The following is a 22,256-nucleotide window of genomic DNA, read 5'->3' on the forward strand; positions in this document are numbered from 1 at the left end:
TGTTTTTTTTTTTTGTTTGTTTTGTTTTGTTTTGGTTTGTTTTTATTTTGTTTTGTTTGCCTTCATACCCTGGAATCTTCTGTCTCATCTTCATATTACCTTTGGGTCTTATCTCCCACTTTGAAGATTATAGAGTCCTGAAGACCCCTCCTACCACACGTCCCTGTTTCCATCCTAGTAGGCAAGATAAACGCTGGATTATAATACATTGTGCTTCGGTACAATGATAAGAAGCACACAGATTAAAACTGCCTGCAATTCTAGAGGAAACGTTCATGTAACACCTTTCCCAAGTTCCCTTCAGGGACAGATTCTGTGGCTATCAAAGGTCCCATAGGAGCGATCCAGGAACTCGTGGTCCAGGGACACTGGGCAGCTCCAAGGGGCAACAGAGCAGTGATGGGGACCTGGACGCTAAGCTAGACTCCTCAGGTATGGGGTGGGGCAATCAAGCCACTTGAACCTGTAGGGGCCGAGGGTAAGCTTCCAGGAATGTGCCACTTCGGCATATTGATTATCTTAAATAAAAGCCACCTAAGAGACAGCCCGTGGAAGAACAACGCTCAGAACGTCTCCTGTCCCCCTGAAAGCAGGAAATACATCTCCCGGGTGAAAGGCACCCTCCCTGAGGAGGTAAAGAGCCCTCCTTGCCACCAGAGGGAGGATTATTTAGAGCCCACAAGGCTGTAGGAACAACCCTTGTTACTTTTTACTGATTTACTACCACAGCCCAAAGTCTGTTTAGAATTCCTCACTAATGGAAGCTCTCAAGGTTAAGTTTCCTTTGTCTTGTCAATTCCTCACAGATTTACTGTCTCTTTGTCTAAAAAGTATAAAAACCGCACGCCTCAGTCATTCCTTAGGTCTCAATTTCATTTCCGGGTCTTTGCGCGCGGGTAATAAAGCTTTGGGGCTTTTTCTCCAGTTAATCTGTCGCACGTAAATTTTATTCCGAGTCCAGCGGGAAGACTCTAAAGGGGAGAGGAAGAATACTTTCTTCCCTTCACGTCCATTGGTACAGAGAACGTGCTAGAACCCCTTCCCTCCTTTCCTGGTTTCCAACTAGAAGGGATCATCTAGACTGTGGTCTTGCCTTGTGTTGACTAGGTGACTAATGGCAAATTCCTGTGTTTGTGTGATCACAGTGTCATTGAGAAGCCAAATTCCTGCCCCGCCCTGCCTCTGCGTGTTTACAGTCTACAAGTTGCTAGAAACTGAATGTTCTAGCATGGAGGGGAGCCATTCCTTTGGGCATGAGAGCTGCCAGCAGGCTTCAGCAGAGCCCCGAGGGTGTCCCTGACTTCCTTGCCTAGAACACTGACTGGCAGAAGACATAAAACACAAAATAAAAAAGCCCTGATGAAGGAATGGAAGAATAGGGAGAGGAAGACAGGAAGGAGTGAAAAAGGACAAAAGTGGTCAGAATACAGCACGCACTGAATTAAAGAGTGAAAGGAAGTCTTAACTTGGTTAACTCTGTAGAAGAAAGAGTGGAAACAGAATAGCTACTTCAACTCATCTTTGAAAAAAAATTTAAGTTATTTATTTTTTTAATATTTATTTATTTTGCGAGGGAGAGAGAGAGAGAGAGAGGGAGGGAGGGAGGGAGGGAGGGAGAGGAGGGGCAGAGAGAGAGTCCCAAGCAGGTTCTGCGCTCACTAACGCAGGGCTTAAACTCACGAACCGTGAGATCATGACCTGAGTTGAAATCAAGAGTCGGATGCTTAACCAACTGAGCCACCCAGATGCCACTGTTTGAAATTTTAAGTCCCCTTTGTTTCTTTTGGTCCTTAGAGAGGTTGCCAAGGTGTATTTTTTTTTTTTTTGTAGCCTCTGTGTCCTTGCAAATGTGTGTGCTTGTAAAATACATCCATGTAAAATGCACACATATGATACATAGTAGTAATTCTGGGATTCAGTCACTAGAGGGAGGCAGAGGAACGTGAGAAAAGCTGCAGTGGCCACCAGACAGGACCATCCTAGACCCGATCTGAGAACGCGTTACTGCCTTGACCAGGCGAGATCAGAAATCAGAAGAATTAGAGTCTTCTGCCTTGTCCTTCATTCAAAATGTGTACCTACATTTAATCAGTGTAACAGACACATTCCCTAAGAAAAAAGCTGCTTATTGTAGAACAATGCAGAATTAATGAGTCCAAGCCATAAAGGGCTATTGGCTCGTCAGGTCAGTGCTGTTACTCAGCTGGAAAACATGTGGGAACCACAGCCTTCAACCACATGCTCTCTAGCTGTGCAATCCTTACCAAGTGACTGGTCCTCTCGGAACCCCAGTTTTTCATCAGTACGAGAGCCACAGTAATTGTTTCCACCTTGTTGGGTTGCTATATAAACTTAGAAACGAGAAACTTCCCCACAAAACAGCAAAGAACTACATGGACGCAAGTCGGATCATAAGTATTCACCATGAATTCAGGATTCGAGGTCGTCTGCTTAATCATGCTCTTAAGTTTTCCAGGCAAAGTCCATAAACCGTAGTTCTCGAAGGGAAGGAGGTAAGACACTTGCTGTTAGCATCTGACATGGTACCCGGTAAACAGTAGCTAAATTTTTTTGAAGTTTCTTAAATGAATGAGTAAAAACACTTACATGTAGGAAAACCATATAATTTTGCATCTAAAACAAACCTTTCTTTTTGTAACTGAAAGGAAACAGTATTAGCAATTACTCCAGGAAATGGGTCAAAAGCAGGACTGTCCCAGGCCAGCCAGGACATAAGACACTTATGTCTAATATAGCACTTAGTACGCCATAGGTGCTGCCCCAAACATATTATAGTACTAACTCACTTAATCTTTACAACAATACAGTAAGGTTGATACTATTATTAATCATATTTGACAAATATTTATTGGCCATCTACTATATGTCTTAAGTCCTCTAGGCTCTTGGGACACATCAGAGACAACTATGGGGCACCCGGGTGGTTCACTCAGTTAAGCTATCTGCTATCTTGCTATCTGCTCAGGTCATGATCTCACGGCTCATGAATTCAAGCCTCATGTTGGGCTCTCACTGACATGGTGGAGTCTGCTTGGGATTCTCTTTCTCTCTCTCTCTCGCCCCTTGCTCTCTCGCTCTCTCGCTCTCTCTCTCCCTCTCTCAAAAATAAATTAACATTAAATAGTTTTTTAAAAAACAACTACAAAAACAAAGATTTCTGTCATTAAAGGGGAGGGGATGAGAAAGTCAGACAGTAAACTATAAACATAATAAATAAACTACATAGCATACGGAAAGGCCATTGGGCTGCGGACGAAAGCAAGAGAGAAAATGTGGCTATGGCAATATCACGTAGACGGCCCGCCATGACTGAGCCCCTGTTCCAACTGAGGCGATCTGTCTCCAGTCCCTGCTTTCGACCTCGACACTGTTTTCCCTTTCAGTTCTGACGTGCACCTAACCCCACATGCAAATTCATTTCCTCCGTAAGTGGCCGAGGGAAGCTCACAAAATCTGGTGATCCCTTCTTTTTTTTTTTAACGATTTATTTATTTATTCATTCATTCATTTATTCATTTATTTATTTGAGAAGGACAGAGACCACGCGAGTGGGAGAGGGGCAGAGAGAGAGCGAGAAAGAATCCCCGGCAGGCTCTGAGCTGTCAGCACAAAGCCTGATGTGGGGCTCGAACTCATGAATCCATAAGATCGTGACCCGAGCCTAAACCGAGGGTCAGACATTCAACCAACTGAGCCACCCGGGCGCCCCCTGGTGATCCTTGCTTAAACTCAACTCCGCATCCTCCACGTATGCCAGACCTTTGCCACAACCGATGGCTTGATTAGGGCCACAGCCTAGCTCACACCGGATGCTGCGCCCCTGGAACTGCTTGCCTGCTCTGTGTTCGTGAGTCTGGGGAGACGGCCAGACAAGCCCACCAGACAGGAATAAACAAATGACTTGGAGGGGAAGGGACAGGCTGTTGGGAAGTCTCAACTGCTTGAACTAATACTGGCACTTAAGCATGGCTGAGCCAGTGAAACCACATGATGTTGAACTTCCTCTGCATCCCACCCCCCACCCTGCTCTGTCTCCTGTGTGTACCTCTTGCCCTTCCTCATCTTGTGACTCTGGCGGAACTCCAGGGTGGTTATTCAACCTGTCTCTAGACACCCTGGGCCAAAAAAGGAAGAAAGGGCAAGTGCAGGCTCCAGGGCAAAGCTGACTGCCAAAGGCACCGTCAATGGCCTGAGGCTGGCCAGGGAGCACAAAGGGATCTTTAAATGGGAAAGTCAGCCCGCAGAAAGGGATTCAGCATATTCCCACGCGAGGGACACCCACCTGCAAAGGGATGAATACGCAGAGCACACACAAAAAATGACTGAAAACAAATCTTACACCTAAATGAAAAAATAAAACTACAAAGCTCAGGGGGAAAAAATATGGGAGTAAGTCTTCATGACCTTGGGTTAGGCAGGGACTTCTTAGACATAACAACAACAACAACAACAACAACAAAAACAGGAAAAAACTGATAAATTGGGTTTACCAGTTTACCAATCTTAATGTTGCTTCGGGCAACAGTAAGTCTAAAGACAACCAACAGACCTGGAAAAAAATATTTCCAAAGCCTATATCCAACAAGGGCATAGCACACAGGATATATGAACAATTCTTACGACTTAACAAGAAAAAAAGGCGACCTAATTTTAAGATGAGAAAAGAATTTAACGGACAGTTCTCTAAAGAAGACACATAGTCTATAAGCACACGAAAAAGATACTCGATCGTTAGGGAAATGCAAATAAAACCACAAGGAGATGGTACTTTGTACCTGCCGGGAAGGCTGAAATTACCAAGATGGACAATCACAAGTATTGATAAGGATACAGAGAAATCAGAACCACCAGACACTGCTGACAGGAACATATGATAACTCAGTGACTCTGAAAACCAGTTTGGTGGTTAAATGTTAAACATACAGCCCCCAGAGGACTTAGCGGCTCCTATCATAGGTATCTACCCAAGAGAAATGAAAACATACGTCCACACAAAGATCTGCACACAAAGCTTCATTGCAACATTACTTGTAATAGCCTAAACGTATAAACGATCCAAATGTTCACCCAATGATTAAAGGATACACAAATGGGGGGCCTTCATACAACAGAATACTATTCGGCAATAAAAAGGAATGAAGTCCAACACAGGCTACGATATGGATCAAACTCAAAAACACCATGCTGGGGCGCCTGGGTGGCGCAGTCGGTTAAGCGTCCGACTTCAGCCAGGTCACGATCTCGCGGTCCGTGAGTTTGAGCCCCGCGTCAGGCTCTGGGCTGATGGCTCGGAGCCTGGAGCCTGTTTCCGATTCTGTGTCTCCCTCTCTCTCTGCCCCTCCCCTTTTCATGCTCTGTCTCTCTCTGTCTCAAAAATAAATAAAAAACGTTGAAAAAAAATTAAAAAAAAAAAAACAACACCATGCTAAGGGCCGTGCTCCCCACAGCCTCCCGCCCTATGACCTTTTGCATGGAGCTGCTGGGGAGGCTCCTGGAGCTGGGGTAGGAGCAGCGCTGAGCAGCTGCAGGCATCCTCGCTGCGTCCTCTTGGGGAAGAGATAAGGGGCAGGTTCCAACTTCCTGGGGCCCATCTGAGTTCAGTGACAGTCGGGAAGAATGCACGCAAAGGAGGAGTAGGGAAGAAGTAACTCTTCACCTGAGAAGTGTTCGCTTTGCCTCCGTTGTGAATTATTTTGTTGGGGAAGAGAATTAGCCTCACGTCACTATATTCACAAAAGGAGAGGTGGATGACTCGTGATCCAGAACCATGAAACACAGAGCCTGAAAAAAAAATGAATGCTGAAAGGAGGCTGGCAGCCTTCTCCACTGGACCGGCCTTTCTGGGCACCATGTTGCTTAAGGGAACAAGGCTATGACCCATTTAAAGAAGATTCGGACCATCTGGCAGGATACAAAGGACATCATCTCTAGGGGAACAAGAAGATAACCTGATTCACTTAGAGAAGACAAAATAAGGTCCAGTTAGAGAAGGAAACGCATCTACGTTTCAGAACAACTCCACTGTGTCTAGAAAGTTCCAGATGATTGCCAGTCTACGTGCCCTCTCTTGATATTCCCATCACCCTTTCAGCCAGTACTTGAGAAACTTTCTCTGGCATTATGTCATGAATTGCATTTCAGGCTCAGAAAATGTGATAAATGGTGACATTTGATGGTTCTGTTTTCCGTATTTCTTCTCTATGATGCCTGCTGTGCAGCAGCTCAAACGGACATCCTAATTCAGCTCAGTATGCCTGTTGCAGAATTTACTGTGTTTGTGGATTTTCCCCTTCCGTTTTATTTAAAACAAAACAGTTTTGGTGCTGTATTGTGACAGTCCTTGCAACGACAGTGAACAGGACAGGTCATTTGGGTATACTTCCCAGGTTTCTGACTGGAAACCTAAGCCAAACCATCTGGAATCTTCCCTAGCATTAACGTATTCTCTGTGAGACCCAGCCTCCTTGTACGTAACAAGGAGATTAGACGAGGGCAGGGGTTCTCAAAGTGTGGTCTGGGGCGGTCCTTGAGACCCTTTCAAGGGCACTCAAGGTCACTGCTGTTTTTGTAATGCTAAGACATCATTTGCCTTTCCCACAGCTATTCTTTCATGAGTGCATAGAGAGAGGAGTTTTCTGGAAGCCACATTGTGACAGAAGAAACCAGGCACGCCATGGATAAAACTCTCTTCCATAGGTTTATCTCAAACATACTTGATGAGGGAATTCATTGAGATACCTCTTCAGGCTAGTACTAACCCAAGCAGATGTCTTAGAGCTTCAAAAACTTACCACAAACCTGTAGAGTTTTTCCATGCCTGCTAAATTTTTGGTAGACAGACTCATAAGGAGCTTGTGAGCCTTTTCGTTTGTTTTAAATTCACCCAATTAGCATCACACTCTCCAGTTCCATCCACGTTGCTACAAAAGGCCATATTTCATTTTTTCTCATTGCCACGTAGTATTCCATTGTGTATATAAACCACAATTTCTTTATCCATTCACCAGTTGATGGACATTTAGGCTCTTTCCATCATTTGGCTATTGTTGAGAGTGCTGCTATGAACATTGGGGTACAAGTGCCCCTATGCATCAGTACTCCTGTGTCCCTTGGATAAATTCCTAGCAGTGCTATTGCTGGGTCATAGGGTAGGTTTATTTTTAATTTTTTATTTTCTGAGGAACCTCCACACTGCTTCCCAGAGCGGCTGCACCAATTTGCACTCCCACCAACAGTGCAAGAGGGTTCCCGTTTCTCCACATCCTCTCCAGCATCTATAGTCTCCTGATTTGTTCATTTTGGCCACTCTGACTGGCGTGAGGTGATACCTGAGTGTGGTTTTGATTTGTATTTCCCTGATAAGGAGCGATGCTGAACATCTTTTCATGTGCCTGTTGGCCATCCGGATGTCTTCTTTAGAGAAGCGTCTATTCACGTTTTCTGCCCATTTCTTCACTGGGTTATTTGCTTTTCGGGTGTGGAGTTTGGTGAGCTCTTTATAGATTTTGGATACTAGCCCTTTGTCCGATATGTCATTTGCAAATATCTTTTCCCATTCCGTTGGTTGCCTTTTAGTTTTGTTGGTTGTTTCCTTTGCTGTGCAGAAGCTTTTTATCTTCATAAGGTCCCAGTAATTCACTTTTGCTTTTAATTCCCTTGCCTTTGGGGATGTGTCGAGTAAGAGATTGCTACGTAAAGCCCATTATTTTAAACTTCAGACACTTTGAATGGAATCCTATTGTAATCAATTGGACCAAATATCAACATTATTATTTACAGTTCATTAAAATGAAATTCTTTTGTCACACAGCAGAGAGGAACACGGTACTCTCTTTGTGTACTGAAAGCCTCCCCAGGTTGGAAAAAAGTGAAGCAGAGGGAATTTTGAAAAAGCCCATTCTTAAAGCATTAAATAGTGATGCCTAGAGATGTTTTCATAACAAACCTGCAGAAACTGAATTTTCAACGACAGAGAAATGAGTGATGTTGGGTGAAGGGGAACAGAATATGCCACCCCAAAATATGCCATACTGATTATTTTATTTTTTTATTTTTTTTAATGTTTATTTATTTTTGAGACAGAGAGAGACAGAGCATGAACGGGGGAGGGTCAGAGAGAGAGGGAGACACAGAATCCGAAGCAGGCTCCAGGCTCTGAGCAGTCAGCACAGAGCCCGACGCGGGACTTGAACTCATGGACGGTGAGATCATGACCTGAGCCGAAGTCGGACGCTTAACCAACTGAGCCACCCAGGTGCCCCAATACTGGTTATTTTAAAGTGACTTAAGAAACAGCCAGTGCAAGAAGGATACTCTGACCCTCTTCTGTCCCCCATGGAAGCAGGAAATAAATCTCCCATGTGAAAGGTACTCTCTCTCTACCAGGAGGAAGAGAGATATCCTTATCACCAGAGATAGGGAATTTAGGGCCAAGAAGGCTATATACACAATTGTTGTTACTTCTTCATCAATTTACTAAGCCCTTTGTCTTGTAAAGCCATCACAAATTTATTTTTTCTTTTTCTAAGGGGTATAAAAACTGTCTGCTTTAATCACTTCTTGGAGACTCAAATTTCTATGGGCTCCTGTATGTATGAAATTAAATTTGTTCTTCTACTGTTAATCTGATTTCTGTCAACTTAATTATTAGCCAGCCGAAGAACCTAGAAGGGAAGAAGGGAAAAAATCTCCTTCCCTACACGGGTCATTGACTTTACGGAAAATTTTGTGAAAACTAAAGATGCTTTGTTGTGACTCATTTAAAAAACACGCATACAAACAAACAAAAAACCCACTATGCTAAGTGGAAGAATCCAGTCACAAAAGACCACTTATTATGTGATTCCATTCTTATGAAATATGCAGCCTAAGCAAATCTAGAGACAGATAGTAGATGAGTGGTTACCTAGGGCTGGAGAATGGGGGAATGGGGGGATTTCTTTTGAGGTGATGAAAATGTTCTCGAATTAGATTATGGTGGTAGCCGCACAACTCTGTAACTGTACAAAAACCACCGAATCGTATATTTTAAAAGGGTGAGTTTTGTGGTATGTGAATTATATCTCAATAATGATTATTTTTAAAAATCAACTTTTTAAGGAAAAAAAAAAGCTTGTGTTTTAGCTAAGGAATTACAATCTAGCAAATGATAATGAGAATTCATTGTTGGGTCCTAGCACAGGTGATGATTCTTAATTTATGATTTATAGAAGCGTGACAATATTAGCATTTACCTTCCCAGAGCAGAAATGATATCACTATCAACAGCCATTTGATATGGGGTGATTTTAATATCTAGTAATTTTTTGCGTCTCTTAAGCTGGAAGGTCTTACAACTTGGGGATTCCAGCAAGTCTGCACCTTACTGATAGAGAAAGGTAGGGAAATACTACGGTGGCTCATTCAGACCTGTCATGACAGCTAAGAAAAGCAGGGAGGCAAACAAAAGGGTGCTTTGACAGACAGCGTGCCTCAGTGGTGTCGATTATAATGACTGCAGCTCTGTCCTTAAGAAGGACTGAAAGATGCATTTCTGGAGAAAAACATTCTCGGGTATTCAGTCACTCTTGTTCTGGTATACTCATCGTTAACTGTTGAGAAAATAAGACTATAAAACTTGTCTCCATTCTTGGAAGCAACCCGAGTTTTCTTCCTCCTCCTGGGTTTTCAACTGTAACTTCCTCTTTTCTCAATCGGCTGTTGAGCTAAATTCATTTACTTCAACAGGTTGCCCAGTGTGTTTTCCAGTCGCAATAAAGAGGCACAGATATTGATTATGAGTGTCTGAGTAAGCAGGTGCCCCTGGCACATAATACAACCAGTCCCCAAGCTGCACTCACAACCAGGAAGAGAAATGGTGTTGCTCATTGAAGCTGATACCGGTAAGCTGGCTACTTGTAGGTCTCGCCTGCATTTTCAGATATTTTTAGGTAGATATTTACATATTTTAGTTCTTCCCCCTCTACTCCAGGAAATAAGTGGCAGATTAGAAAAACGTTCAAGCCCCCAAGCCATCAATGGTTTGTCATTTGCCCTGTGAATCAGCAAGCAGACTGTGGAGACACAACACTTCTCTGGATACCAGGCTTCCAAATGTAAGACAGGGAGGCAGATGGGGAAGGCCTAGAGTGTGTCAAAGTCAAAATCACTCAGGTTTTGCTGAATCCCACCTACCACCAAAGACAAGGAGTACACTGAAAGGCACTTAATGCAAATAAGCTAAGCAGACTTTAACAGTCCTACAGAAATGGCAGTAGCAGCTTCCTTTTCCTGTGTATTCTATGAAGTCACTCCTCCCTGCATGTTAGTATCTGGGGGATACCAGAGCCTACACGGTAGGGATTAAGTGCATATATACAGATGCTGAGACCTTCCCAGCTCTCTCTCTCTCTCTCTCTGACTCTCAGAACTCAGACTCAGGCCTTTACCCCAGACAAGAGATCCATCGACTTTTCTGTGGAATCTGCTCCAGCCAAGAAGACAGGAAGCAGGACAGCCAAGGGAGTACCCAAACTCAACAACGCAGCGGGATGGCCCTTCTCTAAAGCTCAGCTACCATGCTCCATTCACATGCATAGATCTCTATCAAAGTCGGGGTTGGTCTAAGGTCGTCAGAAAACAATCACAGATTATCAGATAGCTGAGGAAAACCTCTAACAAGAAAGACAGAGGCCAAATCAAAAAAAAAAAAAAAGAAAAGAAAAAAAGGCAATTTAGAGAAAACAAAGTCTACATATAAAGGGAAGAATAAACTCCCAAAAGAGAAGCTATCACTAACAGCATAAGAGAGTTAAACAAGACACAAGAAAATATGCTATGTAAGAGTAACACTTGAAGGACAACAATAGCGAAGAATTCTTGAAAATGAAAAACACGAAAAACAATAGGAGAACTGAAACATAAAGTTGAGGAAATATCCTATAAGGGAAGGCAAATAAAGAGATGGATCAAAGGAAATAAAAGACGAGAACATTAGAAGGTCAGTCCGGTGGGTCCAACCCCTGAATACTAGGAAATACAGAAAGCAATAGAGACAAGAGAGGAGCAAGAATCACCAGGGAAGTAATTCGAGGAAATTTATCAAAATCAAAGGTAATGCATGTGAAGATTAAAAGATATTACCAAAAATTCAAGAAAACAAAAGAACATCGCCCCAAGAAATACTATCGCACAATTTCAGAACACCAGGAACAAGAGGAGATCCTACAGCCTTCCACGTGGGATGGAGAACAGGTTTCTTCAAAACCCCGGGAATCAGAATGACATCACATCTCTCAATAACACCACCAGGTGATACAAGGTCACAGAGCAATGTCTTCAAAATCCGGATGGAAAAAGTATTCGCAACCCAAGCTAGTATATCCAGACAAAACATCACTCAAGTGTTAGGACGGGGTATAGACGTTTTTGGACGTGCAAAAGTTACGGGAAGTAAAAACCAATACCTCCCACGCACAAGTTTCAAGAAGGTATCAGAGAATCTTCCAACAAGCTGAGAGAATAAGCTGAGAAAGAGGAAATCAGGAAATATAAGAAACAGATAATCCTACAGCAGAGTAAGGAAATCCCAGAGACATTGGTGAAGAGAAATCCCAAGATGACAGCCGTCACCCTCACGACAGAGTTCAGGTGGTCAAGGAACAGAACAGGTTGGAACGCAATGAGAGGACCTCTTTAGGAACACGAAACAGAACACCTCAGGTCTCTAAATGTCTGAAGGGGAGATGTGGTGGAACAATGTGGAGTTTCATGAGTGAGGTGACAGATGCATTAAAAAAATGAAATATCGGGGTGCCTGGGTGGCGCAGTCGGTTAAGCGTCCGACTTCAGCCAGGTCACGATCTCGCGGTCCGTGAGTTCGAGCCCCGCGTCGGGCTCTGGGCTGATGGCTCGGAGCCTGGAGCCTGTTTCCGATTCTGTGTCTCCCTCTCTCTCTGCCCCTCCCCCGTTCATGCTCTGTCTCTCTCTGTCCCAAAAATAAATAAACGTTGAAAAAAAAATAAAAAATAAAAAAAAATGAAATATCAAGTCTGGTTTAATTTCAGAGAAAACAAAAGTTGTGTCAACAAAGAAAAATACCTAAGGCTTAACATCAGAGGAAGAGTAAATGTGAACTCTGTACTATTTCTTTACGATTTTGCTATATTTCTAAAATCATTTCAAAAGAAAAAGTAATAATGGTACACGTGGCATGGGCAGCTAGGTGGCTCAGTCGGTTGAGCGTCCGACTTCGGCTCAGGTCATGATCTCGCGGTCCGTGAGTTCGAGCCCCGTGTCGGGCTCTGTGATGACAGCTCGGAACCCGGAGCCTGCTTCGGATTCTGTGTCTCCCTCTCTCTCTGCCCCTCCCATGCTCATGCTCTGTCTCTCTCTGTATCTTAATAATAAATAAACGTTTAAATAATTAATAATAATAATAATAATAATAGTACATACGGCAGACTGTCTCTAAAATGGGTCCCTGTGTTGTTAGTCTGCTCAGGCTACCAGAACAAAATATCACAGACTGCATGGCTTAAACAACAGGTATTTATTTCTCTCTCACACGTCTAGAGGCCAGAAGTCCAAGACCAAGGTGCTATCAGGGTGGGGTTCTGGGGAGGGTTCTCTTCCCGGCTTCTAGACGGCATCTTCTTTCTGTGTCCTCACAGAGTGGAGAGAGGGAACTCTCCGGTGTCCGTTCCTCTTCTTATAAAAGTCCTGGGGCGCCTGGGTGGCTCAGTCGGTTAAGCATCCAACTTTGCTCAGGTCATGATCTCGCGGTTCGTGAGTTCGTGCCCCGCGTCGGGCTCTGTGCTGACAGCTCAGAGCCTGTATCCTGCTTCCAATTCTGTGTCTCCCTCCCTCTCCCTCCCTCTCTCTTCCTCTCCCTCTCTCTCTCTCTGCCTCTGTCCTGCTCGCACTGTCTCTCTCTCAAAAATAAATAAACATTAAAAAGAATTTTTTTAAGTCCTATCACATTAGAGCCCCACCCTCACAACCTCATTTAACCTTAATTACCTCCCCAAAGACTCCCTCTCCAAATTCAGTCACATGGACGATTAGGGCCTCAACATATGAACGGGTAAGGGGAGAGGACACCGTTTAGTCCATAACAGCCCATGATTACCCAGCCTCTAGATAGTCCCACCCTTGTGTGAGCCTGTGGCAGAGTCGACAGGTGTCCCCGTGATCCCCACCTCCTGGTGTTCACGTCCTGTGCGATCCCCTCCACTTGACCGTGGGTGGCACCCGCGTCTTGCTTCTGGTCCAGAGAACACAACAAAGATGACCGAACGAGTGCGATTACATCACGTTAGGATGGCAGCGGCCCGCCCGTCTTGCTGGACTCTCTCTCATCACTGGCTTTAACGGAGCGAGCAGCCACGCTGGGGAGCCCCGTATGACAAGGACATGTGGGTGTCCCGGAGGAGCTAAGGGTGGCCTCCAGCAGGGAGCCAGCAAGAGACTGAGGCCTTCAGTCCTGCAACCACAAGGCACTGAGTTCTGCCAACAACCTGGATGAGCTGGGAAATGGATCCCTTCCTGGTCAAGCCTCGGAGGCAGCTCTGGCCGACTCCTTCATTGCGGCTTTGAGACCCTCCACAGAGGGCACAGCGCGGCCACCGCCAGACTCCTGACCCACAAAAACCCGGAGATGATAAATACGTTACAGTTACGCAGCAGTAGACAACACAAACCCTTCCCGCTTCTGTCCTGCTCTCTCTTTCTTTCTCTGAGGGGAGGCACCTACCGCGTCGTGAGCTGCCTTCTAGAAAGGCCCAGGCGGCAAGGAGTTGACGCGTCCTGCTTGCAGCCACGCGAGGCTGTAAACAAATGCCCCTCCCTCCCCGGGGTGAGGTGACCGCAGCCCCAGCCAGCAGCCTTCGTGGCGGCGTGGGAGTGAACCAAAGTCCCCGGTGAGCCACACCTGGGCTGCTGACCACAGACACGGCGAGATGATAACTGTCTGTGGGTTTAAGCAGCTAAGCGGTGAGGTCATCGGTCGTGCAGAAATCGACAACTAGTGCGTTCGACTGCACGGCTCAGCACGTACACAGTCCCGGTCCGCTAAACACGGAACTTAACGTGACCCTGACCAAAGCGTAAGACACAGGATGGCAAAGCCAGGACCCAGGTGGAAGCTGTGGGGAGCGAGGAGAGCCCCCGCTTCTGCACAGGGAGGCCAGCACGGTGCCAAAGACGAGAAGACAAAGCAGAAATAGGCAGTAAGAGCAGAGAGAGTGACGGCCTCTGAGGAAGGAGGAGAAGGGCCGGTGGAGAGGCTGAGCGCGGGGTCAAGTTCGACTCTTGAAACTTGGTGAACGCGCAACCTGGATAAAAACTAAAGCTTAACAAGATTTCCTCGCCACACGATTCAAATGTGCTTCTTTGTTTCTTTTTGTCTCATCTGAATTCCTTGTTCTGAGATTTGGGCGGCTTTCCTCTGATAAATTTTCCTTTTGTTTTCACCCGTGAGGGTTCGTTCAATCTTTTCCAGTTTTTACCACCTCAAACTTTCTCTCTCTGTATCAAAGCTTCTGTTTCCTTAAACCCCATATCCTTTCGTCTTTTTTCCTTTCCTCTGGCTCTGTGTGTGCGCTTGTGCGTGTGTATATGTGCTCAGATCTTCTTTGTGCGTGTGTGCACTTGTGTGTGTGTGTGTGTGCTCATGCGTGCTTTGTGTGTGTGCACTTGTGTGTGTGCGTGCTCATGCGTGCTTTGTGTGTGTGCACGTGTATGTATATGTGCTCTTGCGTGTGCTTGTGAGTGTGCATGAACGTGCACTTGTGTGTGCACATGTGCTTGTGCGTGTGTTTGTGCACATGTGTGCACGTGTGCATGCTTGTGCAGGTGTATGTTCTCATGCGTGCTTTGTACATGTGTGCACTTGTGTGTGAACATGTGTGTGCTTGTACACGTGTATATGTGCTCGTGTGTGCACTTGTATGTGCACGTGTGCGTGTGTGCTTGTGCGTGTGTGTATGTGCTCATGCATGCGCTTGTGCATGTGTGCACTTGCGCATATGCGTGCACGTGTGTTCCACACTGGGTCCTTTCCAGTTTTTCCTTTTTTTCCTAATGAAATAGGAGGTCCCACCATTGGATTTGTTGACTCTCCACATCCAGCCAGGGCCTGACACACAGAAGGTACTCAGTACCTATTAGGTAAATGAATGAGCCTCCCAACTGAGCATAGAATCCAGTATAGAGGCCTGGAAAGTTCTGGAATTGGTGAGGCTGAAAGACAAGGGGTGAGGGGAAGCCCTTGGCTAAGAGATCCACTTGAGCCCTCGTGGGTGACAGTGGCTGGGTGGCTCAGAGGCCAGCCCCACGACGTAGACCAGGTAGCCACGAGCCAATGGCCAGGAGATGTCATGCTCAACACCAGCCAGGAGTCAGCTCTGCAGTGCCAGTCGGCACTCGTCACCGAAGACGGGATCCACTCCCCCAAAACGAACAAGGGGCAAGCCAGGGCAATGGGGGGAGGCCAGCGAAGCGGAGGGAGGAGCCTCCAGAATGGCAGGCCTTGACTGCTGCTTAGGGTGCTACCGCTGACCACAGCCAAGTCAAGGAAAGTCTCCCCGGCAAGCCGGCAAGCTCCTGTCCGTTTGGGGCCTCGGACTGCCAGGAATCGGTGACTCTCTTCCTGATGAGTTCTGAGGTTCGTAGCCTGAAGAGAACTATTTAATTGCAGAGAGTGGCAAGGGACCCCAGAAGTCCTCTCTCTAGTCCAGAGCCTTTCAAATTACTTATGGTCTGCCTGCCCCTCTAAAAACCAGCTCCAGGGATGCAGAGACCTTGTCTGTTCTTGCCCCTCATTGATTCCCGAGCACCACACGCTGTCTGGAAAAGAACAGGTGCCCAGTAAATACTGAACGAACGAACGAACGAACGAACGAACGAACGAGATCTCTAAGAGCTTGCGATGGGTCAATTTTATATATCAGCTTGACCAGCCACAGGTACCCAAATCAAACATTATTTCGGGGTGTGTCTTGGAGGGTGTTTCGAGAGGAGATGAACAGTTGAATCTGCGGACTCAATAAAGTAAACAGCCCTGCCCCCGTGTCCAATGGGCATCACCCAATCTGTTGAGAGCCTGAGTAAAACAAAAGGGAGGGGAAAGAGAAATCCACCCCTTTCTTCCTGCCTCATTGTTTGAGCTGGAACATCTCATCTTCCCTGGCCCCTGGACTGCACATTATACCTTCAGCTCCTCTGGGTGTCAGACCTCCCGGCTTGGACTGATTACAGCACCGGCTTTCCTGGGTCTCCAACTTACAGATGGCAGACTGGGACTTCCCAGCCTCTGTAACTGCATGAGACAATCCTCGTAATAAATCTCAATCTCTCTCTCTCTCTCTCTCTCTCTAATATACATACAGATGACAGATACAGGTGGGTGTGTATGTTACGTGTGCATATATGTACTGGTTCTGTTTCTCTGATGAACCTAGAGAAATGAATCTAATGCCAACCAATCTGTGTTGTTGGCAGGAATCCGGGCTGGATATTTTGAGTTTTGGAGAAGGCTGTTATGTTTTTTTTAATGTGTATTTACTTTGAGAGAGAGAGAGTGTGTGTATGTATGTGTGTGTGTGTGTGTGTGTGTGTGCATGAGTCGGGGAGCAGGGGAGAGGGAGAGAAAGAATCCCAAGCAGGTTCTGCATTGTCAGCACAGAGCCCAGTGCAGGGCTCAGACTCATGAACCATGAGATCATGACCAGAGTCAAAGTCAAGAGTCAGATGCTTAACCGAATGAGCCACCCAGGCGCCCTAAGACCGTCACCTTAACAATTTTTGATGAGAAGAGACTAACTCAAGCATTCCACTACTCCATCTGCATGGGATCAGATGTTGGGGGACAGCACAGGCTGCAAGGTGACCACCCCCAACCCTGAACTACCTCCAGCTGAAGCCCCAGGGTCTCCGGGGTGATGGCATGCCTGGTCTTGCCTCCACGGCTACGGAAGAATCTCTCTGTTTGCTCTCTGCCAGCTGAAACTGTACTCCACTTGTTAGGATCCATTATGTGTGCACCAGCTTGAGATGACCTCCCTTACGAAAAATGATCCAGTTCCTGTGATGCCAGACCCCAAGAGAGAGAGTTTTCAGGAGAGAAAAAAAAGCTGGCAAACAGCTGAGTGCCCTTTGAGATAGTACAGCGGGTTCACATACAGCACATTTTTATTTTTTAATTTGAGGGACGGAGACAGATGGAGAGCATGTGAGCAGGGGAGGGGCAGAGAGAGAGAGGGAGAGAGACAGAGAATCCCAAGCAGGCTCCACACTGTCAGCACAGAGCCCAATGCGGGGCTCAAACCCACGAGCCGTGAGATCATGACCTGAGCCAAAACCAAGAGTCGGACACTGAACCGACTGAGCCACCCAAGCGCCCCTCCAGCACACTCTTGGGACTGAACAGGAAGTAGATGTGTCCCCTCCTTTCCACATTGTGCCATGAGCCTGTGTATCATCTATTTAGGTGATAAATACACTCGGTACAGCTACCTAACTAGCCTGGGTTTATAAAAATAGGAGATTTTAATGCAATAATCCACTCTCATCGGAGGCTCTAAATAGGATAATAATAGCTACAGTTTATTGAGCACATACTAAGTGCCAGGAACTGTGCTGGGTATGTTTACCCTGTATGGTTATCTCCAAATCTCACTGCAAGAAAGGTAACCCCACGACCGCGATGAATGAAGGATGGAACCGAGGTTTCAGTGAAGTTGAGTATTTTTACCCAGATCTCAGTGCCCGCATGTGGCAGAACTGGAATTCAAACCCAGGGCAAGAGATGTGACCTGAGAGACAGACTACCGGGGTCTGGATCCTGGATGGGTCACAAACAGGCGATGTGCCCAAAGGGAGCTCCTGGACCTCCCGACTCCCACCCCACATTCATAAGGAGGAGATAAGAACGAGACCCCCTCAGAGGCCTGTCCCAGGATGCAGGAGGTAAGACAAAAATAGCATTTAGAAGACTTTCTCAGGTACAAACCAAATTCTCCATAAATGGTAACCACCGCAATTAAAATACAGTGCTGCCCTTTAACACACACACACACACACACACACACACACACACACACACACACTTAACACCATTCACAGCTTATCTGCAAAATGCAGTCAGGCCTTCATTAACACTCGGGCTGTACTCATCTAATCATTATCCGTGACCCAAGTCTAGCGATGAAACAAATGAATGCTTTATACCTTAAAACAGCTACACAGTAAAGATAGCTGCTCTTAGAAATAACACCGAAAATAACAAAATCTACCATTTATTGGACGCACAAGCTTCTTTCCACACATCCTTCCTTGGCTTCTAGAGGAGACAATATTTCACACCAATGGCTCCCACCTCAGGAGTACGTTTTGTGCTCTAAGTACTTGCTCAGGATACAGAGCTCTCTCCAGACCAGCGTTTTTCAACAGAAATATAACACAAGCCACATATGGAATCTTAAATTTTCTAGTAGCCATGTTTAAAGAGGTTTAAAAAAAAAGAACAAGTGATATCAACTTCAATAAAACATTCTATTTAGTCCATTATGTCCATTATCGGTCCAACATTGAATCAATGTAAAAAATTATTAATGACAGGGGTGCCTGGGTGGCTCAGTCAGTTAAGCGTCTAACTTCAGCTCAGGTCATGATCTCAAGGTTCGTGAGTTTGAGTCCTGCATAGGGTTCTTTGCTGACAGCTCGGAGCCTAGGGCCTGCTTCGGATTCTGTGTCTCCCTCTCTCTCTGCCCCTCCCCTACTCGCACTCTGTCTCTTGTCTCTCAAAAAATAAACATTGAAAAAATGTACTAATGACATATTTTACCTTTGTTAACACTCTTTGAAATCAGTGTTCTACACTTCCAGGACATCTCGACAAGGCCCAACCACGTATCAAGTGCTCCACAGTCAGAAGTGGCTGGTGGCTACCAGGACATGGCTCAAAGGGCCCACGAGGACAGGCAGGGACTCTGTCATGTTTACTGTTGTGACTACAGGGCCCAACACAAGGTCATTACAGAGCACAGTATACACAAGGAGCTCAATAATTACGTGCTGCATGACTGGATGGATGAACAAATGAATGGGATTCTAAACGCACAGCAGAATTTAAGAAACACAACAGATGATCACAGGGGAAGGGAAGGAAGAAGAAACTAAGATCAAAAGAGAGACGGAGGCAAACCATAAGAGACTCTTAACAACAGAGAACAAACTGAGAGTTGTTGGGTTGTTGGGAGGGGTGTTCGGTGGGGGGACGGGCTAAATGGGGGATGGGCATTCAGGAGGGCACTTGCTGGGATGAGCCCTGGGTGTCGTAGGTCAGCAATGAATCCCTGGGTTCTATTTCTGAACCTAATAACTACACCATATGTTAACTAACTTGAATTCAAATAAATTTAAAAATAAAAAAACAAAAAATAAAACATAATATAAAAATATATTGAAATATTAAATAAATAATTAAGTGAATAAATAAGATGCAGAGTTCACACTAAATCTTAAAGGTCCGGTCACACTTGTGACACAGGCCCACGTGGATCAGCAGTCACATGGTGACCCAGAGAGTGTGCCACGCCATTCTGCTGTCACCGTGACTTGTGCTTCTAAACAGAAAGGTAACACGCTTCGGCCTAAACGGTAAAACTGTTTACCAAAAACGGGCTAGAGAGTGACCTGGCAGTTCTTTTCAACGGATGTCGCGTCTTCCAGTCTTGGAAGGCTGGGGGATGGGCGGGGGGAGGCCAGGGCATGGGAAGGACCAGACCCTGACCCCTCCTTCCTCCAGCTGGAGGGGCCACAGGCAAATTACTGCGCCTTTTTGAGTCTCAGCTTCCTCATCTGTGAAACCTCTTTAGGCTGCTCTGATGCTTCAATAAAGGAATCCAAGTAAGGCCCCCAGAGCAGGGAGTGATGCAGGGTGACACTATGCGGGGGCAGCTCAGGTTCTTCTTGATCTTCCCACCTCCAAGACCCCACACCTGCTCTCCCTCTCCCTCTGCTGCAGATGAGAACTTGGGGCCCGGCAGTGCCGTGGCCTCCAGACAAGCAGTGTCCTCTCTGCTGCAGATGAAAACTTGGGGCCCGGGCAGCCACCGTGGCCTCCCAACCGAGCGGTGTCCTCAGCTTTTCCTCATCCTCCCTCACTGTGCAACCTGCCGACTCTCCAAGCATGTTTCCCACCGTGTCTTTCCTACTTTGCTTCCCAGCGCCGGGACAAAATATTTGCCCAGGAAGCGTGACAGTCATCGGTCAAACCAACTTGTTTGGGTCCTGATGAGATTCGGTGTAAATAATACGGAAAGAACGGACTACTCGGGAAGAAGGGGCCTCAGCAAACACCCAGAGAAGCAGGCGCTCTGGGACCACAAGAAAACCACAGGCCGGCCGAGCGAGAGGAACTCTCGGTGGGCATGTTCCTTGCTTCGTGGTTACACTCACAATTTTACCGGCTGATGCTTTAGGGAGGGGAGGGTGCAGAAGGGAGGACAAGGGAGCAGCAAGTCCAAGGTGTGTGCTACTCAGCTGTCATCACCTCAGGAGAAAATACAGCCGTCTGCTCAGCCACACGGAACATCTTGGGGCGGTCAAATGGCACCACTATACCCGAAAAGATCACGCGTGGGGGCAGGAGGGAGGGGGGGAGGGAGGGGGAGGAATTAAGAGCCAACTGCTACCCCCTCTCCTGTCTCAGTGGCCAGAGCTCCCTGCATGGGGCATGGAGCTTCCCAGCTGCGCCCCCTTCACTCCTTCAGCGTGTTTTCACCCCAAGATGTGTGAACTCATTCACATCTCCAGGCTGAGTCCCTCCAGTCAGCACCATGATCCAACGTTTCCATATCCGAAGACTAAAGATTCCAGCCGGAGGCAAAGCATTTTCAGTCCGGCAACGTGGCCCCTGTGATTAGGCCCTGCGGTAGGCCTACCGAAGGCGGAGAACTCCTCCTTCCCGGCCTTTACGTTCTTGCTGGGGAATGTTTACAAAAACTTCACGATGCTTTTTTTTTTCTTTTATTACTTCAAGGCACCTGGCCTGAGCAGTGATATGTAGAATTCAATATGCTTCACCGCATCAGTTGCACGAAGATAGGGATACAAGGCTGTGCGTGACTTCGTGGGGAAAGCTGATACCAGACGTCGAGACAACTGGTTTCCAGTCCCCACTCAGGCACTAACAGCCTGTGCGCGTGGTATCTACCAGTCCACCTCCCAGAGATCTCAATGTCCTCCTCCAGAAAGGGAGGGAGTTACAACGGATCCCCACGGTGCTGGCATCCTGTGATTCGATTCCACCATGACTGAGCAAAAGGAAAGCTCTTTACTTTCAAAGGTTCTTACGCGAACTTTCAAAAGTCTAGAATTCCTCAGTTTCAAAATGGAGGGGCGTCGTGCTAACCACTTCTCTTCTCTCCGAGGGTGCATAAAATGTTCCAAGCAAGCCACAGATGGGGCCTGGAGCTCAGTTTATCAAGTTCCCTTTGATTCTTATGACTCGTAGGGCCACAGGGTTAGAATCTCCAAGTCTGCTTAGCTGGACTGGCTCCTCCCACAGTAACAGGGGAAGCCTCCCTTCTGGAGGTCAGGCTGTCTGTCTATGCAACAGCCAAGCAGTGCCTACTGAAACCCTGCAGGATGATTCTGGCGCTTGGGGAGGCCACTGCCCCGAAGAGAAGGGTTCATCTGAAAATACCTGGAATCCTGCTAGTTCTGTCCATCAGCTCACCATAAGAGAAAACATAACAATCAAAAAGGAAAGGAAAAAAACCAAAGATCAAACCCCACAACAAAGAGAAGACTAGGTTACACAGACCGGAGGCACAAAAGTAGGCTTGTGAGCCATGCGGGTGGGACACACTGTACAAAGAACGTGGGAATAAAAGTTCAGGATGTCAGGGAGGATCAGAAGGCTGAATCTGAGAGATGCTAGTCCATCATCATCTTTCTGAAATCCCAGTTGGGAAATGCACACCCCGGGGCGGGGGGGGGGGGGGTGGCTGGTCACTAAAATATCACTCGCTTCCATTTAAGGTCGTATCAACTTTACCAAGTATTGAGAGATAGTACCAGCCATGGGTGGCTCACCCGATCTTGAAGAAAAGAGACACTACACCTGGAAAGAACTTAAATTTTCTTACAGGTAAGTATGAAAAGCTTTATCACCGTTCTCTAGAGCTCTCCAGATCAAAACAACACTCACCAGTCTCTACAGATGACCTAAAACCTACAAACGGTGTTAT

At 46.4% G+C, this 22,256-nt stretch overlaps 1 pseudogene; it reads left to right on the forward strand.

The window, feature by feature from the left end:
• Positions 1-4,822: 4,822 nt before the first annotated feature.
• On the forward strand, positions 4,823-5,952 carry LOC121014606 (nucleotide triphosphate diphosphatase NUDT15-like; annotated as a pseudogene).
• The last annotated feature ends 16,304 nt before the right edge of the window (positions 5,953-22,256 follow it).

Source organism: Herpailurus yagouaroundi, unplaced genomic scaffold, assembly GCF_014898765.1.
Source record: "Herpailurus yagouaroundi ecotype Mexico unplaced genomic scaffold, PumYag 203, whole genome shotgun sequence".
NCBI lineage: Eukaryota > Metazoa > Chordata > Mammalia > Carnivora > Felidae > Herpailurus > Herpailurus yagouaroundi.